The sequence below is a fragment of the Moschus berezovskii genome, chromosome 20 (genome assembly GCF_049115385.1).
Source record: "Moschus berezovskii isolate FMDL1 chromosome 20, NW_MosBer_1.0, whole genome shotgun sequence".
In the NCBI taxonomy this organism is placed as follows: domain Eukaryota; kingdom Metazoa; phylum Chordata; class Mammalia; order Artiodactyla; family Moschidae; genus Moschus; species Moschus berezovskii.
Window position 1 is genome coordinate 65,411,398 of NC_142479.1, and position 18,972 is coordinate 65,430,369.

The 18,972-nt window shown below is 49.9% G+C and overlaps 1 non-coding gene across 1 annotated transcript; it reads left to right on the forward strand.

The window, feature by feature from the left end:
• Positions 1–276: 276 nt before the first annotated feature.
• LOC129544854 (small nucleolar RNA SNORA11) lies at positions 277–408 on the forward strand. The gene has a single exon (XR_008683597.2). It is a non-coding gene; the product is annotated as a small nucleolar RNA SNORA11 (small nucleolar RNA).
• Positions 409–18,972: the final 18,564 nt, after the last annotated feature.

An 18,972-nucleotide genomic window follows, 5' to 3' on the forward strand; every position in this document is an offset into this window, starting at 1 on the left:
TAAACAGAAGATCAGAAATAAACAATGACAGTACAGGGATTGCAAGGATGAAGAAACAGACCTTGACTTCCTTCAGCTCATTGTGTGACTCCACGTCAGAGCTTGAAATTTAAAACAGGGAAGCAGTGTGAACTGCGACGAGGAGTATTTATTTATGAGTGCCGATTTTAGTTCATACATGAACTGTTTTACTGAATTTGCATCATCTTTTTAAGATGAGCATTTCTTCTTTCAAAATGATTTCTTAAAATCACACATCAAAAAAATGAATGGCTTGGGGTGTGTTCACAGCCGGGGGCCTGAAGAAATGGCTTGTCTCTTTACAACACACCCAACGGGAACTTGGGTTCTTTGTGACGAGGGGTGCAAAACTTGTGTGGCCTTGCTATGAACAAATACCCAACACATGTCCCCCTGCCCCAACACGAAGCTGCTGGGCAGGGCCAGTGGGACATGGCTCAGTATTGGAAGAAAAGCTACCAGATTTAGTGGGGGAGCTTTCCACCTAGAGCCTATCAGGTCTACGTGTGGGTGGTACATGAGTGGTCTTAGAAAGGCTTTAAACCTCTCTTTTCAAGGAGAAAGAAAAAAAAAAAGATTCCAACTATATGCCATTCTGGAAAAGGCAGAACTATGGAGACAATTAAAAGATCAATGGTTGCCAGGAGTCTGCAGAGAGGTGATTACACAGAGTATCGAAGTTTCTATGAGGGTGAAAAAACTTTGAATGACATTATAATGATAGTTATATGTCATTATAATTTTGTCCAAACCCATAGAATGTGCAACACTACTCATTTAATTAAAGTGGACCTTAAGATGAACTGGGGACCTTGGTAATTATGGTGTGTCAATGCAGTTCATCTCTGGCTAAAAAAAAAAAAGGTACCACTCTATTGATAAAGGCTATGCATGTGAGGGGAGGAGGTATATGGGGAATTTCTATATCTTCTTGTCAATTTTGTTGTAAATCCAAGATTACTTAAAAAAAGTTCTCAAAGAAAAAAAATTAACACTCAGGGTAGGAAAAAAAAAAGAAAAGAATGGCCGTTACACATTTCATTACAGTGTTATTTCCTAAGGCTGCTGGAACAAATGGCCGCAGATTTGGGGGCTTACTGTTGGTGCAGTGGTAAACAATCTGCTTGCCAACGAAGGAGATGCGGGTTTAGTCCCTGGTTGGGAAGATCCCCTGGAGAAGGAAATGACAACCCACTCCAGTATTCTTGCCTGGGGAATCCCATGGACTGAGGAGCCGGGTGGTCTGTGCGGGTGCAACGGGTAGGACATGACTTAGTGACTGAACAGACACATCACACAGATCCAGTATTTCTGGAGGCCAGAAGCCTGCAATGGGCGTCACCTGGCCAAAACCACGGTGTTGCAGAGCTGTGCTCCCTCCAGAGGCTTTTGGGGAGGATCCCATGCCTTTTCCAGCTGCTCGAGGTTGCCTGCTTTCCTCGGCTTGTGGCTCCTTTCTTGTCTTCAAAGGACTTCACTCTCACCTCTGCTTTTGTCCTTTCGTAGCTTCCTCCTCTACTCCCAAGTCTCCCTCTGCCATGTTCTTCTTTTCTTAAATGACATTTTTAACATATCACTGTAAGGAAGTGCTTAGTCACTCAGTCGTGTTCGACTCTTGCAACCCCATGGACCATAGCCTGCCACGTTCCTCTGTGTTTTGGATTTTTCAGGCAAGATTACTGGAGTGGTTGCCATTTCCTTCTCCAGGGGATCTTCCCGACCCAGGGATTGAACTCGTGTCTCCTGCACTGCAGGTGGATTCTTTACCTGCTGAACCACTGGGGAAGCTATAAATTAAATATAACTATATTTATTTATTTATTGCCTGCCCTGCACAGCATGCATCTTAGTTCCCCAACCAGGGATCAAACCTGTACCCTCTGCAGTGGAAGCATGGAATCTTAACCACTGGACCTCCAGGGGAGTCCCTGACTCACTTTTTAAGGACACATGTGATTACTTTTAGAGCCCACCTGGATAATTCAGGTGAACTGCCCCATCCCCCAAATCTTTAACCTTGTGTTGCAAAGTATTTTTTGCTGTAAAAAGTAACAGTTTCTAGAGATTAGGATGTTTGGAGGGGGGCATTATTCAGCCTACTACAATTATCTCCAATAAATTTGTTGCATAGAGTGGGGGTTAAAAATCACCCAGTCTGGATGTGAAATGAGGCCTTAGGGCTGAGGCCTGTCATTGCAGAAAAGGCTGGAGAACAGGTTCTGACTCAGGGGAGGGGAAGTTGCATTTTGATGCAAGTCAAGGATGTGTGCGTGTGCGCACGTTTATATATGGGTCCATGGGTGTGACTGAGTGGTATGTGGAGGATGGGTGTGCGGCTGTTTGTAGGGCTGTAAAAGCTGGCCTGGCTCCAGGGTCAGGACCGTTGAAGCTCAGCTCTGGGAGGACATTCTTGTTCTCATGATTATCACCTGACGTGCATACACAGTATAGACCTGCTCTAGTCCACAAGTTGTTAAGGGCCTACTATATGCTGGCACTCTTCTGATGCTGGAGATTCAGCAGTGAACATATGGACAAGCCTGGCGCTCGTGGAATTTATATCACACGCATATGTGTTTGTTTATTATCTGTCTTGCCCACAGAATGGATGGTCCTTGAGGGCAGGCACTTCTCCTGTGGATTCCATACCCCAAGTGGCATTTCCAAGGTTGGTACCCTCGTAGCTCAGTTGGTAAAGAATCTACCTGCAATGCAGGAGACCCGGGTTCAATTCCTGGGTCAGGAAGATACCATGAAGGAGGAAACAGCAACCTACTCCAGTATTCTTGCCTGGAGAATACCATGGACAGAGGAGCCTGGCAGTCCGCAGGGTTGCAAGAGTCGGACATGACTTTGCAACTAAACCACCACCACACGTGGCAGTCCACAGTGACCATCTATTGAATGAGTTAATGTCCCATTGGGACCATCTCTGAGAGGTAAGAGTTTGGAATCACAGCTCTCCAAGTAAAAATGTCCCAATAGATGACATAAACGGATTTCCTTTTTTCACATTATTTATAGTGGCAATGATATTGTTTTTCTTTTACTATTTTCTCAAGGTCTTGGATTTCAGTGTCTATGGTGGGTCCAAGTTGAATTTCTGAACAACTAAATATGGAAAGCTTAAAGTTGAGCCTGTGATGGTCATTCATTGTTTTTGTGAACATGTAATAGGTACCACAAAATCCAGCCAGGCTGAAAACATGGTCTTAGAAAAGTAATTTCCCCCAAATTGCTAGTTCAAAAACACCCTCCACTTGATCTTCAAACAGTACTGCTTTCTAATGCTCCCCTTTCCCTAAACAAAGCATGTTTCTCTATTACACTTGGGTCCCCACCCAGTCCTGCTGTCCACCTGGATGGAGAGACAAGGGAAACAGATGGGCAGATGCTCTTCATTGAAGCAGACAGGCATCTCCATTTTTAGGCAGATGTCAATCTCCAGGCAGATTCAGCCTGGTGCTTCAGATTAGTTTGGGGGATCTTTCTGATTCTCTTTTGGCCCTGCAGAAAGGGATCCGGGCTTCATATTTTGCCCCCAGCTTTCCAGATTCAGTTCAGAATCTCACAGCCAAAGCATTGTGCCCCTTTAGTGATGCAAGTGATCTAGGCACTCAGACTAGGGTACCAGCTGCCTTGGGCTGGGGTGTGAAGAAGGCAAGTCCCAGATGGAACATCCGAGTCACCAAAAGACAAGCCCAAGACAAGAGACAGGTGAAAGGCAATCATGTTAAATAACACGTACCCGTGAAATGGACATAAATTCAGGCTGAGATTCCATCCTGGGGTCCTGATGACATGAACCACAAGAACAAAGCTAAGGGAGATTTTTAAATGTCGTCACCAAGCTCCTCTCTGGGATTAAAGCTTTGTTATTTATTATGTACATATATAATAACTCCTTGCCGTTGCTTGAGTACTTTCAGCTCGGCTATCCTGCAGGGTTCCACACCATGTCACCATGTCAATTTGAGTCCTTTGTAGAGTTGCCAGAAGTGGAAAGTGAAATTTTTTTAAAAAAATAGGTGTTATCTAGGATCATCCCAGACCAGGAAGAAAGCGGCCAGAAGGCTAAAGTCCAGGGAGCAGAGTGATGCCAGTCTCAGCTGCTACGTACCAGGACTGGGGAGAGACGCACACGTCCACAAGTGCATGATGGGGGTTTGCTTGCTTTGCCTCTGCTGTTCAGTTGCAAAGTGCATGTCCAGCTCCTTGCAACCCCATGGACTGCAGCACGCCAGGCTTCCCTGTCCGTCATATCTCTGGGAGTTTGCTCAGACTCATGTCCATTGAGTTGGTGATGCCATCCAACCATCTCACCCTGTCACCCCCTTCTCCTCCTGCCCTCAATCTTTCCCAGCCTTAGCGTCTTTTCCAGTGAGTCAGCCCTTCGCATCAGGCGGCCAGACTATTGGAGCTTCAGCTGCAGCCTCAGTCCTTCCAATGAATATTCAGGTTTTTTTTGTTTCAGGATTGACTGGTTTGATCTCCTTGCAGTCCAAGGGACTCTCAAGAGTCTTCAACACCACAGCTCGAAAGCATCAATTCTTTGGCGCTCAGCCTTCATGATCTAAAAAAAAAAAAGTTCAAGTGTGTGTGGCCAGTTGACTGAGGCCACAGCTGCCTCCAGAGCTCAGCGTCCCTGAGTCTCCAGCTATGTCCTTGGGAGACAGGGATGAGTATATAGCTCGCCAGCTAACCTTGGCAGCCTCAGCCCAACTGTATTTCACTGTTATGCCCACTTAGCTTCCTTCTGCTTTCGGAATGGGGAAATTCAGACATCAATCTGGGCTTTCCAAGAAGTTTCGGTTCCACGTTTTTAGCCGGAGAGAAGGCATGCTGACAGATTCTGCTCTCGTGACCCATGGGCTTTCTAGCAAGGTGGTAGATCCAAGGGTGCAGGGCTGAACAGGGTGCCTTCTGCTTCTCCCAGACTATCCTCTCTTTTTCATTCAAATTTGACCTTTTAAACAAGGCTTTGCCACTTGGTCATGATCGGGCAATCCTTAGAAGGAAACCCCATTGAACATGTTAGACAGCGCGCCAAAGACAATGGCCATGCAAACTCAACTCCTCTGAAAAAAAAATATTCTGTTTAATTGATTTTCTAAAAAATAAAAGAAATCTATTATGTTTCTGTGGACCTGTCTATTGATTTGCAGCCCCACAGAAGTAATGAAGAAGCTTTGTGATCAATAAGGCCAAAGTGTATCTTACCCTGAATCAGTTCTGCCCGCCTGCCAGGGATTCAGCCAGCAGGCTTCCTCAGACGGCGAATGTAGTGTGAACAACCTCCTCCACCACGGCTGAGATTTATGTCTATTGGCATAAACATAACAAATGAAACCCTGATGACTTTTCTTGCTCAGAAAGCCAAGAATATATCACATCAGTCATCAGGAAACACACAAGAACACAATTTGCAAAAAGGAAAAAAAGAAAAGGAAAACTGCATTTTAAGAAACTAGCGCATTAACTCCTCCCCCACACTTAATTAGGATAATATTTTACACCTTAGCTCTCAGCTGATTTTCTTTCTTTTCTGTTCTCTACCCACTCCTTCCCCAATCCTGCTTCAGATTGGTTTCACAAGTCTTGGAAGGCTTTTCTGCCTTTACGGTGAATACCAAGTACAGGTAACGGCAATTGTGCAGGCTGATAATCCTGTGTAGAGCTAACTCTATCTTATCCTCTAAAAAAATAATAATGTTGAACGAGATAAAGCCCCTGCAATAAGGCACGAAAGGAAGCCGGGGAACCACTGCAGACACGGTCAGGCAGCACTGGCTATGGAAGGGAGAGCTCCCTGAACCTGATAAGTCATCTTGGCTGCTGTTAATTTCAGAATTTGTCATTTGCATTTTGCCCTTAAACTGGAGGACACCGCCTGAGGCAGATTCTGATCAGATGCTATGCAAACTCATCCTGCTGCTTTGAGCTGATTTAGGAACAAGCTTTCTTCAGGACTAACCCCTGTGCTGACGGAACATCCCCTCCTCCAATGAAGTTGGCCGGCATGGCTGGATGAGTGGGGGTGTGCAGTGTGAAAGGAAGTTGTCAAGGTCTGCAGAGACCAGATTTTGAAGGATTTTGTCTGAGGGCACTGGAGAGCCATAGCGAGATTTAGAGGCGGGGAAGTGACCAGATGTATGCTTCATAGGCATCGCAGGCTGGGGGGCAGGGCTCCAGTCTTTAGCCCCTCCTTTTTGTGCACAGATGAAAATGATGGTGATGACAGGAAGCTAACCCAGTGGACCAGGCTCGGCCCCAAGTTTCATTTCATCCTCACACCAACCCTAGCAGGGAGATACTGTTATTCTTCCATTTTACAGACAAGGAAACTGAGGCACACACAGAAATGTCCCTCACGACAGGGGACCATCCCATGAACCACCCTCCCTTGGTCAGGCAGGTATGGAGTCATTCCCTCCTTTAAGTTTCCTCGGGAATGAATGCTGGATAAGGAGCACCCAAGTGAGGAGCTGTTTAATTGAGGTGTAATAACCTTGGGCTTCCCTGGTGGCTCAGAGGTTAAAGCATCTGCCTCCGATGCGGGAGACCCGGGTTCGATCCCTGGGTCGGGAAGATCCCCTGGAGAAGGAAACGGTAACCCACTCCAGTATTCTTGCCTGGAGAATCCCATGGACGGAGAAGCCTGGTAGGCTACAGTCCACGGGGTCGCAAAGAGTCGGACACGACTGAACAACGGAACAGAACCTTGACTTGGTTCGAATTTGTTCTAAAAAGAAAATCACTGGGGGGAAAATGCAATTGTTAGTAAATGATCTCGTGTGCACACCTTCCAGCAGGTTAAGATGAACCAGTGTGGAGGCCAGTGTGGCTGAGGGGAGACTGGCAGAGTAAGGAGCAGGGAGGGGTGGGGCCCCCAGGACTGCCCCGCCCCGCCCCGTTCTGCGCCACTGGGAGCCCAGAGCTCATTCACCGGAGGCAGTTTCTGAGCACGGTAGCCTGAAGTGGCTAGCCGTTAGTGCCAGAGGTTCTCTGAGCTGCACAGTGGAACCCCTGGGCCCCGCCTAGGCTGTGAAGTCAGGTCTCTGGGTGAGGCCTGGACCTCAGCAGTGTGACTGCCTCAGGTGATTCTACCATCAGCTAGTGCCGAGACTCCTGGGGTTGACGCTTGACCCTTTGTGTGCTTCAACAGCTCCCGTAGGTGTAGTGGCAGCTCTCTGAGAATCCGCACAGAGAAGGCAGAGTGGGACGGGCAAGGAGAGAAGCAAGGAGTTAAGGGGAGCGGGGAGGAGTCTCAAGGCACAGCCCTCTTTGCACCAACCTTGTCTGGTGATGAAAGGGCCACAGGCGGGGGGCTTTTGGTGGTTGCGTGTGCCTGGCACAGAGAAGGCGCTGAGTGCAGGGTGAAAAATGGATGGATAGTGACGGGAGGTGGGCGGGGGGAGGCGGGTGGCTGGGGAGTGGTGGGAGATGGGCGGGGGTGGGCAGCTGTGTGTGTCTGGCAACTCAGCTGGCAAAGAATCCTCCTGCAATGCAGGAGACCCCCTTTCGATTCCTGATTTGGGAAGATCCCCTGGAGGGGGGCATGGCAACCCACCCCAGTATTCTTGCCTGGACCATCTCCATGGACAGAAGAGCCTGGTGGACTGCAGTCCATGGGGTCACAGAGTTGGACACGACTGAGAGACTAAGCCCACAGTGATGGAGGCGGGGCTGGGAGGTGGGTGAGTGGATGAATGGGAGGTGAATGGGAGGTGAGTGGGGGTGATGGAAATGGGTGGAGGAAATGGGAGGACGGTGGGGTGGGTGGCTGGTGGAGAGTGGATGGGAGGTGGGTGAGTGGATGAATGGGAGGTGAATGGGAGGTGAGTGGGGGTGATGGAAATGGGTGGAGGAAATGGGAGGGTGGTGGGGTGGGTGGCTGGTGGAGAGTGGATGGGAGGTGGGTGGGGATGGTGGGTGGCTGGTGGAGAGTGGATGGGAGGTGGGTGGGGATGGTGGGTGGATGGTGGAGAGTGGGTGGGAGGTGGGTGGGGATGGTGGGGGTGGTGGAAGTGGGTGGGGGTGGGTGACGGGCTGGCCACCCAGGCTCCCTTAGTGGATGTTTTCACACGGTGAGGTCTTGGGGGCAAAGATGGGGAGGTAGCTGAGGATGTGGGATCTTCTGTTCGCTTTGGCCCTGGCTTCACGGGACACGCTCCTTGAAAATGAAATCCATGTCAGTGTAAAATTAGAGCTTTGACTGAGAGCCAGCCTTGAGCACAATTTGTCTTCGGTTCTTTAACTGAGAGGCTGAAGAGTCTCAGTGTCCAGAGGGGATCGTTAAGACTTCTGGTTTCTCGTTCAGCTTTCTGGGTGAAATCCCATCCAAGTGTGGCTGGCTCCCAGCTCTTGAGTTCAGCTTTCTCCTCAGTGGGTGTCCTGGTGAGGACCCCCAGCACCTCTTTTTCTTCTGCGTCAGAATCCAGCATCTCTCACTGACCGGGAGCCCCCCACCTCCCTCCTGCCTGGCCTGGCCCCCATCCACCACTAAGCTGGGGCCATCCTCCTAAACATTGATCCAGCCTCTAATGCTGGATGCAATCTGATCAAAATGAAGGGAAAAGGTGAGCTGTCTGTAGCACTAGACTTCACAGTCACGTGAAAGACCTGCCGTCTGTTCTGAGATTATATCCTTTCTACCTTTTGGCGTTAGAAGGTCCTTTGTTTTGTAAAATGATGGTGATGTTGGACGGCAAATGCTTTACAAATGGTCCTGCCTCAGAGAGTAAGGGGGCCATCCAGGCTCCTTCTCTAATTTTCTGTTTTGAAATTTTGCCCGGTGGAGCCATCAGGGTGTCATCCCCAGGCAAGGGTGCCAAGGGCGGGCCTTCCCCGCAGAGGGCTGAGGTTAGGATGGAGCCACAGGAAACAGCAGGAGCTTCCCAGCTGGCTCTGCGGTAAAGAACCCACCTGCCAGTGCAGGAAATGCAGGAGACCTGGGTTCAATCCCTGGATCGGGAGGATCCCCTGGAGAAGGAAATGGCAACCCACTCCAGTATTCTTGCCTGGAGAATCCCGTGGACAGAAGAGGAGTGGCCTGGAGGCTACAGGCTTTAGGGTCACAAAGAATCGGACTCGACTGAGCATGCACGTGCAGGAAAGAACACCACTGGTCCAGAACCCTGGGGGCCCTTTTGGACACCTGGCTTCCCACCAACCCAACTATTGGAAAGAAAGTCATCTGATGAGCGCTGTTTGAGTAGTTTTCCCTGGAGACTCCTCCAGGCACCTGCTGTCCCCTTCCTCCTATGGCAGGGTAGCCTGACAGGTGGCCTTTGCCTAGCAGCCTGGGGCCAAGTCAAGGAGTCTCCTTATTTTGTGCTTAACAGACTAAGATGGCCCTCTGGGAGTGCTGGCCTGAGGAACTGTCCCCAGCAGGGAGGGGACTGTCCGTCTCCAGAGGTCTTTGCATTAACACAGAGCCTCTATCACAAGAAGCAGCGCTCCCTCCCTGGGACCTGCTGGGATGATTAAAGCCCTCTCCCAGTAGTTGCTGGCGCCCCCCAGGTGGCCACTGGGGGACGGGAGAGCCCATCCTGAATGCAGCCTCTGGGTCACCTCTGTCTACTGCCTCCAAGCCCAGCACATTATTTCTACAGTAGCCTGAGGCTGGAGGGCTAGGGCTTAGGCTGGGGAGGAGGCTCTTAGTGAAAGTGGCTGCCGGGTTCCCAGCGCTCATGCTAAAAAGAAAAAATGACCATGGGAAACCAGCGAAGAAGCCCGGAGGGAAGACTTTCACTGCCATCCAGGGCCCTGATGCAGTCTATTTTGACAACACTAGGGATGAGGTTTGGGCTGGGAGTGGGAGAACAGGGTAGGTCTTTTCAAGCCAAAAGACAGGAACTGTCTCCACCCCAAGTCTCCGAGTGACGCTGGCTGGCAATACCCAGGTTTGGGTGTTGGAGGGGGACTGCTGAGGATGGGGGTCCCTGCCTTGGATCACGGAGTCCAGATGCCTGTTCAGGTCCTCACAGGTGTGAGCAGCTAGTGGCCAGACAGGGACTTAATGACCGTACCTATTTGATTTCATCCCATCTTTTTACCTTGGCAGGTGGACTTCTTCTCTCCATCTTATATTTAGGGAATGGATGCTCAGAGGGGTCAGACAGTTGTTTGGGGATCAGAGCCAGGGTATGGACCCAGGGCTGTTTGCCTTCGAGCCTCCTGACCCCTATTCAGGACATTCAATGACCAAACACATCAACCTTCGAGGCTGCTGGCTGCGCTTCAAAGACTGACTCCTCCACCCCAGAGACTGGGACTTAGAGCCTCTTAGAATCCATTTCCTGCTCCGTAAAATGAGGGAAATACCAGTCAAGTCCTCCCCAGGTTGAAGTGAGGATCTGATGAAAAAAAATGTGTGTGAAACTCTCAGCGGAGTGCCAGCCTTTACCCACTCAGCTGCCTGAGTTTGGGAATGAGGCTTCTATTGAAATTTTCTTTAAAGAGAGGAGAAATATCCAGACAAATGACATCTCGCTCACCATATGCGCACGCACGTCTCTATTCACACACGTACATATATTCATATATGCACACATATTTATAGCTCTCTGTATATGTCTCTATACACATATAGATATACATGTCTACACATATCTATTTATATACACATATTCATATCTATGTATACATGTGCTATATATACATATTCATATATATGCATACATCTGTATATACTTGTGCATACACACATATGCACATCTATTTGTATACACACATATTCATTTAGCCATATATATTTATGCACACATATACATATATCATTGTATGCATCTATATTTATAAGTATGCACACATATATCTATACATATGCTTACCGCTCTGAATAAGTGTACACATACATACACACATTCACATCTATTTATGCACTCATATATATTCATACATATATTCATATCTATTAAAAGATGCTTACTCCTTGGAAGGAAAGTTATGACCAACCTTGATAGTATATTAAAAAGCAGAGACATTACTTTGCCAACAAAGGTCCGTCTAGTCAAGGCTATGGTTTTTCCTGTGGTCATGTATGGATGTGAGAGTTGGACTGTGAAGAAAGCTGATCACCAAAGAATTGATGCTTTTGAACTGTGGTGCTGGAGAAGACTCTTGAGAGTCCCTTGGACAGCAAGGAGATCCAACCAGTCCATTCTAAAGGAGATCAATCCTGGGTGTTCATTGGAAGGACTGATGCTAAAGCTGAAACTGCAATACTTTGGCTACCTCATGAGACGAGTTGACTCATCGGAAAAGACTCTGATGCTGGGAAGGATTGGGGGCGGGAGGAGAAGGGGACAACAGAGAATGAGATGGTTGGATGGCATCACCGACTCGATGGAGGTGGGTTTGAGTGAACTCCGGGAGTTGGTGATGGACAGGGAGGCCTGGCGTGCTGTGATTCATGCAAAGAGTCGGACACGACTGAACGACTGAACTGAACTGATACGTATGTTTACATATGTATACAAACACACACATTCATATCTATTTACATATGCATGCATATCCATATATCCATAGCTATCTGTGCATGCATATACATACATTAAATTTTATGCACATATATTTGTACCTCTCTCTAAACACATCGGAGAAGGGAATGGCACCCCACTCCAGTACTCTTGCCTGGAGAATTCCATGAATGGAGGAGCCTGGTGGGCTGCAGTCCATGGGGTCGCAAAGAGTCGGACACGACTGAGCGGCTTCACTTTCACTTTCATTCATTGGAGAAGGAAATGGCAACCCACTCCAGTGTTCTTGCCTGGAGGATCCCAGGGACGGTGGAGCCTGGTGGGCTGCCATCTATGGAGTCGCACAGAGTCGGACACGACTGAAGCAACTTAGCAGCAGCAGCAGCTACAAACATACATACACGTGTGTTCATATCTATCTATGTACACATACACATACTCCTCTTGTTTCTCTCTTCTTAGCTGAAAAGTTGGAGGCCTGGTGGCTCAGACAGTAGAGAATCCGCCTGCAATGCTGAAGACCTGGGCTCGATCTCCAGGCTGGGAAGATCCCCTGGAGAAGGGAGCGGCTCCCCATGCCAGTGTTCTGGCCTGGAGAATCCCATGAACAGGGGAGCCTGGTGGGCTGCAGTCCACGCGGCCACAGAGAGTTGGACGCGACTGAGCGACTTACTTGCACTACCACTACTGCTCTTGCCTAGGAACAATGGCAACACAGTGGCTTTGGAGCTAAAATCTCTGCTGAAGGAGACAGAAGCTTGGTGGCTTGCTGGTGTGGCGGTGGTCTGTCTCCTCTGGTCACGGGCTGGCAGCTGAGAGGAGCCTGCATCAGCCCTCAGCTTTCCTTCCCTTCCTCCGGGTCTCTGACCTGTCAAACCAGCAAATTAACCAGAGAATTTGGAGAAAGATGAACTTACTCGGCACCTAGGAGGCTTAAAAATATGGTAATGCAATTAGCAGCCCCAGCAACCTAATGAGGCCTCTCTAAAATGCTGATAAAATACCACTAAAGAAAAATGCTTAAGAGCCTCTTCAAACTTTCCAAAATGTGAAGTGCGTTCTTATGGAGAAAATGGCAATCTAGTCTCCTTTCTCCAAGGTTCAAGATTAATTAGGGGCTTATTTAGTGCATGGATGAGGAAACAAATGAACTCTTGGATTGCAAAGCATTGAAACCAATTTTGTAATCATTTTTTTTTACACAATTACATTCCTATCATAAAAGTCTTCATTAGACGTTGTCACCAGCTTGTATTGTGTTAGGGAAGTGTTAACACCCTGGGCTTTTGACAAGACAGCATTTCCTCCCCATTAAAGAGGGCTCTTACAACAAAAGCCTTTTCTTTCTTTCGAACAGCAAAGGGCTATAGCTTGGAAGGCTAGTCCAGGCTCCAGGGGGAAACTGCGACTTCCTACTTGCCCTCCTCAACCTGGCTGCATCTGCCTTTTCTGTAGACCTGGCCTCTCCCCAAACAGGACAGATCAGTGAGGTGCTGGGTGAATATATCTGGCTCCCTGGATGGTCTGTTCATTTTTTCAGCCATCCATGATGACAAGATAGGCCTGGGGAGGGATGTGAGTCCTGCCTACCTCTTTCTTCTCCACTGGGTGAAACAGCCATTGGGTGGGTGGGAGCCAGGGCTTGGGGTGAGAGGGAGGCCACCATTTGTTGAGAGCACTCATGTACCTGATGCTATTCCAGGTGCTGAACAGCAAGGGTGGTACCAGGAGAGAGTGATTCACAGTGCGGGCTGGGACTTCCTTGGTGGTCCGATGGTTAGGACTCTGTGCTTCCAATGAAGAGCCGAGGGTTCCATCCCTGAATGGGGAACTAAGATACACAGCACAAACGAAAACAAACAAAATCCCACAAAGTGCAGGTCTGGGGTCAAAATGCCTGGGGCCGATGCAACTGACCACTTCTTAGCTGCATGATGCTGGATGAATGAACAATATAGGAGCTTCTTCACATATGAAATAGAGATAGTACCTCCCCCTTCCTCATTGTGTATAAGAGGATTTAACTGACTGCTTAGACCACAGAGTTCACAATAAAGCACAACTTTAGTTTAATCATGCAATTTACATGACAAAGCTGCAAGATAAGATTTTTCTTCTTTTACAAATGAGGAAACAGAAGTCCAGAGATGTTAATGAATAACTCCAAGGTCATTCAAGATGCCTCCTGTCCTGAGGTCCTGAGGCAGATCAGACTCTTTTTATTTTGGGCATGCGGGTTGTGAGATCTTAGGGACTGAACCTGTGCCCTCGGCAGTGAAAACACGGAGTCCTAACCACTGGACCACCAGGGAAATTCCCCAGACTTGTTTGTGTGTTCCGTTTCTATAGTTGTGGCCTCTGGATCAACCCTTATTCCTGCCATCTGTGTTAATTAGCTCTAAGAAGTACACTTAAAGGTTTCCCAGGTGGCGATAGTGGTAAGAAACCTGCCTGCCAATGAAGCAGATATAAAAGACGTGGGTTCAAACCCTGGGTTGGGAAGATCCCCAGAAACACACTTGGGGCTGCTGCAGCCAACGTCATCTGGAGGGGCTGGCTAATGACCACTGGAGATACCAGTGGTTTCTTGGTGCAGGAGGGCATCTCTGGTGTCTGGATCCGGCTTTCCTGGCTGTTTTGGTGAATCATCCTGTTCTCACCCAGGTCTGTGTGGTGTCCTGTGTTCACTGTGAACGACGATTCTTGCCTTGGAAAAGCTCTATGTTTTTGAACGTTCCTCAACAGTCAAAGGACCAGTGGGGGCGTTGGTGGGAAGGGAGGAGTCCTGTCTGAGTGTCATTGAGTGTGGTTTTGAGTTGTAGTCCTGGAGGCCCAGAGGTGTTTCCCCACTCGACTCTTCTCTGGGGCTGGAAACAGCCCCAAGCCTGCTGCAAACTTGGAATCTTGGCAGAGAATTCGCCCCTCAATACTACACAGGCTCAGCAACCACTCCTTGTAGCTAAAAAGAGGCAGGGTGGCATTTGCATTCCAGAGCCACTGCATGTTTAAGATAGGCTATTCACAGGGCCTCTGGGGGTGTGTATCTTTGGGTACCACCCTGGAGCCAGAAAGAATGGCTATGGAGGAAGGGCATGGCAGCGGCCTGAGCTCTAGGAAATTTAGCATCCCGAGGGTTGGCCAGGCCAAGCCTGCATTGGGTGGGCCGTCCTGTGCCCTCCACAGAGCCCTGCCCACTTGTTCCATCACCAGAGCTTGCTGCCCTTGATGGACATGAAGCTGCAAGGAGACTGTGGCCTTCAGAGCGCAGGGAGGGCTGCCGCGACTCAGCGACCAGATGACAAGGGGAGATTCGGAAAGAGCAGGCTCGGATTGGCATCCACTTTGCATTCATTTGCATAGGACCGCGTTCTGCCTGCGGAGCCCACACCTCTCAGCTCATTCTCCTGCAGGGGTGGGGAGGGGGCTCTTCCAGCTCCTCGCCCTTGGAGAAGAAGAGGGGGCCCTGCTGGAGGAGGGCAGGGCCCCTGCCCAGGGCTGCGGGGTGGAGGGGTGGGTGGGCAGGATTGGCTGGCCTGAGGTTGTACCTTCCCTGGGAAAACTGCCAATGGGCAAGGGAGTTCTTCCTTTTCTGGGGGGTCATTCTCTCTCTTAAGCCAAGAGCTCACTGTGCTAACAAATTGGCCCTTGTGGTTTAATCTCAGTTACGGTCACTTGGTTTTCTGCGGCGGCCAGTAGTGCAGTGGTCCTGAGTGCTCAGAAAGGCGGCTCTGCATTGCTCTGGGTGTGAATGAGCTACAGAAATTCTGCCATTCTGATCTCTTCAGGTGACCGCGGGCTCAGCTGGCCCTTTCCTGCAGCCTGCAGACTTCTTTCACATGGCAGGCCAGGCTAAGCTCAGAGTCTGGGGACTTCATTGTGTCCCCCCAGGGCCTACCCAGGGCCTTCTGATGAAGGGGGTTCACCCTGGAGGGTCTTTACTCTTTCCAGGTTAGAAAGCGGAGGAATTCAGACAGAGCTTTGTATAGGCTTGGTTTGACTGTGCCCACCCTGGTCCCCCTGACACTGAATTCCAGAAAGTAGAAAACAGTGATGGAAACCACAGCCATGTTTGACCTCACATGAGCGGTAGTTGACAGGCTTATTGTAAAGGGCTTCTGTGCCCAGCAGAAAAGAATCCCATTCGGGGAGTTTCGTGGGTGGTCCTGCATCAAGTGCGCAACTCGATCAAATCCCAGTTCTGCAACTTGTCACTGTATGACCCTGGGCAAATCCTGAACCTCTCTGAGTCTTCGCTTTCCGCTGCCTCTTAACCACAACACCATCTTGAAACTGACAGTTACTAGCAAGTCCAAGATCCAGGGTCAGTGACATCAGTCCTTCATGAATGGCATTCTCAGGGCTGATGCCGCCCTTTCCCCTTCATCACCCTGCCTCAGTTTAATCAGTTCAGCATTTAGGGCAAAACTCATCCCTCACCCCTGAGGATCTAGCAGAGGTGGGTGCTGGGATCTTATCTCAGCCAGTACCTTTCAGTTATCTTTGTTCTGCCAGGGGGAGCCCAGCCTGGGGCCTGCCAGGCACAAGGTCCTCCCTTCAAAGAATCAGAGTAGCTGTGTTTGCAACCAGGTACTGAGAGCTTCGGTCTTCCCAGGAGGCTGGAAGTGAAAGTGAAGTCACTCAGTTGTGGCTGATTCTTTGCGTCCCCATGGACTGTAGCCTACCAAGGCTCCTCCATTCGTGGGATTTTCCAGGCAAGAATACTGGAGTGGGTTGCCATTGCCTTCTCCAGGGTTTCTTTCTGACCCAGGGATCGAACCTGTTTCCCAAATTATAGGCCGACGCTTTACCGTCTGAACCACCAGGGAAGTCCCAGGAGGCTTAGAGGTAAAGAATCCACCAGCTAACGCAGGGGGTGTGGGAGACACAGGTTCAGTCCCTGGGTCAGGAAGATCCCCTGGAGAAGGAAATGGCAACCCACTCGAGTAATCTTCCCTGGGTAGTCCCGTGGACAGTCCATGGGGTCGCATAGAGTCGGACGCGACCGGGCGGCTGAGCGGGCACCCATGCACTGAGAGCCTCGGAGGGATCCACAGCTCCCCTCCCCCTCCCACACTCAGAAAAAGAGGAGGGGGTTGCGGTGGGGAGAGTCTGAGAACTGAGAAACTCTAGGCGATAAAGGACTTTAACATAGATTTACTTTAATTATATACCTCGGTAATCTGCTGTAGTTTCCCACCCCATTATTCAATTACAACAGTAACTCATCTAATGGCTATTCACTGAGAAAACATTCATTCTATTTTATTATGTTTTTGTGTTATCGTCTCTAATGAAGGTAACAAAGTGTGCCTTTTTACCAGAAACAGGCTGGGGGGTGGGTGGGGGTGGGGTGGGGATGGAGATCCCAGGATCAAGTGGAAAGTCACGATGCTGGTCCCCTAATTCCTGGGGGCAGCCAGGGGCTGTCAGCCGTAGGAGCTGAAGGTGGGGGCCTGGTGGGGAGGGGTGTGTTGGAAAGAGAGGGCCTGGCGGGGGGAGTCTCAGGGCTGGAAGGGGGAGAATTGGGGGCTGCTGGGGGGCAGGTAAGCTGCCCCACCTTCTGAGAAGACAAGATGGATGGAACAGGGTCCCCCTTTCCTCTGGGAATAGGGAGGAGGTCTGGAATGTTTCTCTTTCTGTGAGGTGAGGAGTGCAACCTCTTCACATTTTTGCCAACCCTTTTCAATTAAAATTTTTTATTTGGCTGTGCTGGCTTGCTTTTCAAGGGCTCTCTCTAGTTGCAGAGCCAGCAGGGGCTTCTCTGGTTGCAGAGCATGAGCTCTAGAACGAAGGCCCAGTGTTTGCGGAACACTGGCTTAGTTGCTCCACGGCATGTGGGATCTTCCAGGACCAGGGATTGAACCCGTGTCTCCTGCCTTGGCAGGCAGATTCTTATCCACTCCGCCACCAGGGAAGTCCCTGGAATGCTTCTCTTTATCCTCTACTTGGCTGCGCTGTAGTGGTGAGGAGGGAAGGATGAAGGTGTGAGAGGGAGTAGCAGGAGCAGCCATGGGTATCCAGGAAGAGTCTCCGTTTTCTTTGGCATGAAAGGAGCATCTCCAAAGAATCCAGTACCACCTGGTTTCGCTGCATGACCCTCAAGCCCAATCCCAGTCTGTGCTTTGACGTGGCCGGAGGGACCAAGCTTGGCATTAGTGCTTCTCCTGCTGGGGTAGGTGGCTGTGTTTGGAAGGTTTCCTGCTGGGTGGAACCATCCTTGTTTCTTTGTCTCGCTCTTCCCCAAATGCTCTGAGTGTGTGTCCTTGGCCACGCCTGAACCTCAAACGTCACTCTGTCTGGCTATCAGACCAATATAGAGATTAACATAACTGCCTCTGGACTTCCCTGGTGGCACAGTAGACAAGAATCCACCTGTGAATGCAGGGGACCTCGGTTCAATCCCTGGTCCAGGAAGATTCCACATGCTATGGGACAGCTAAGCCCGTGTGCCACAACTACTGAGCCCACCTGCTGCAACCACTGAAGCCCAAATGCCTAGAGCCTGTTTTCTGCAACAAGAGAAGCCACCAGGATGAGAAGCCGGAGCATTGCAACAGAGTTGCCCCTGCTTGCCTCAACTAGAGAAAGTCTGCATAAAAATAAATAAATAAAAAGATAGTGTGTGTTCATGGTCCCCACAGCTCTGTGTGGCAGAAATTGGAGCCAAGTTACTGGTAGTAATAATAGTTATAATAATAATGATGAAAACATGCTTTAAGCATTTACCATTTGCTTGGCCTCTTTAAAGCAATGTACAAGCGTGTTCTTCTTAAAATGATGACAGCAATCTTCTGAGGTGGCTGTTGATAAATATTATTTCTCTTTTACCTGCAAGAAACTGGGACTCAGGTCAGTTGATAAGACAGGGAAGTACTAAGTGCCTGATGGAGACCTTGACCTGGGTTGTGACTCTGGAGCTCTTGCTGGCCACCACTGGTTCTCAAAAGTTAGCATGCCCAAGAGCTGCCTCGACAGGCCTGGAGTTTCAGAGGGGCTGGAGTGGTGTGGTTGGAAAGAGACACTGGCAAGGAGCATCTTAGGTGAGAAGCTGCCCGGTCTCCCCCGAGACCTGCTGCAGCTGTGGTGGTGGCTCCAGGGTTGCCCCTGGGGCCTCCTACAGTCCCAAGCGCTCTTCTTTCTTCTTGTCTCCTGGTCTGCCTCAGTGCCTGGAAGCCCCTCCGTGCCCTGCTCTCCAGGTGGTCTGCCTGGCCCCCTCCTTAGGGGTGGGTACGTGGCCCAGCTTTGGGTCTGCCAGGTGGGTCGAGACGCTTGGTGCCTGCTGAGAGCCAGCTGGCAGGCCTGCCCTGCCTTCCCCTTGCACTGACCTTTCCAGGCCCTTGGGATGTCACATCTGCTCCTGCAGCTCCCCCCCAGCCGTCACCCCAAGGGCCTTGTCCTGTGTTGGCCTGCTCTCTGCGCTCTCCTGACCCCTGGCCCTCTGTGGCCCTTCTGCCTTGTCCCCAGT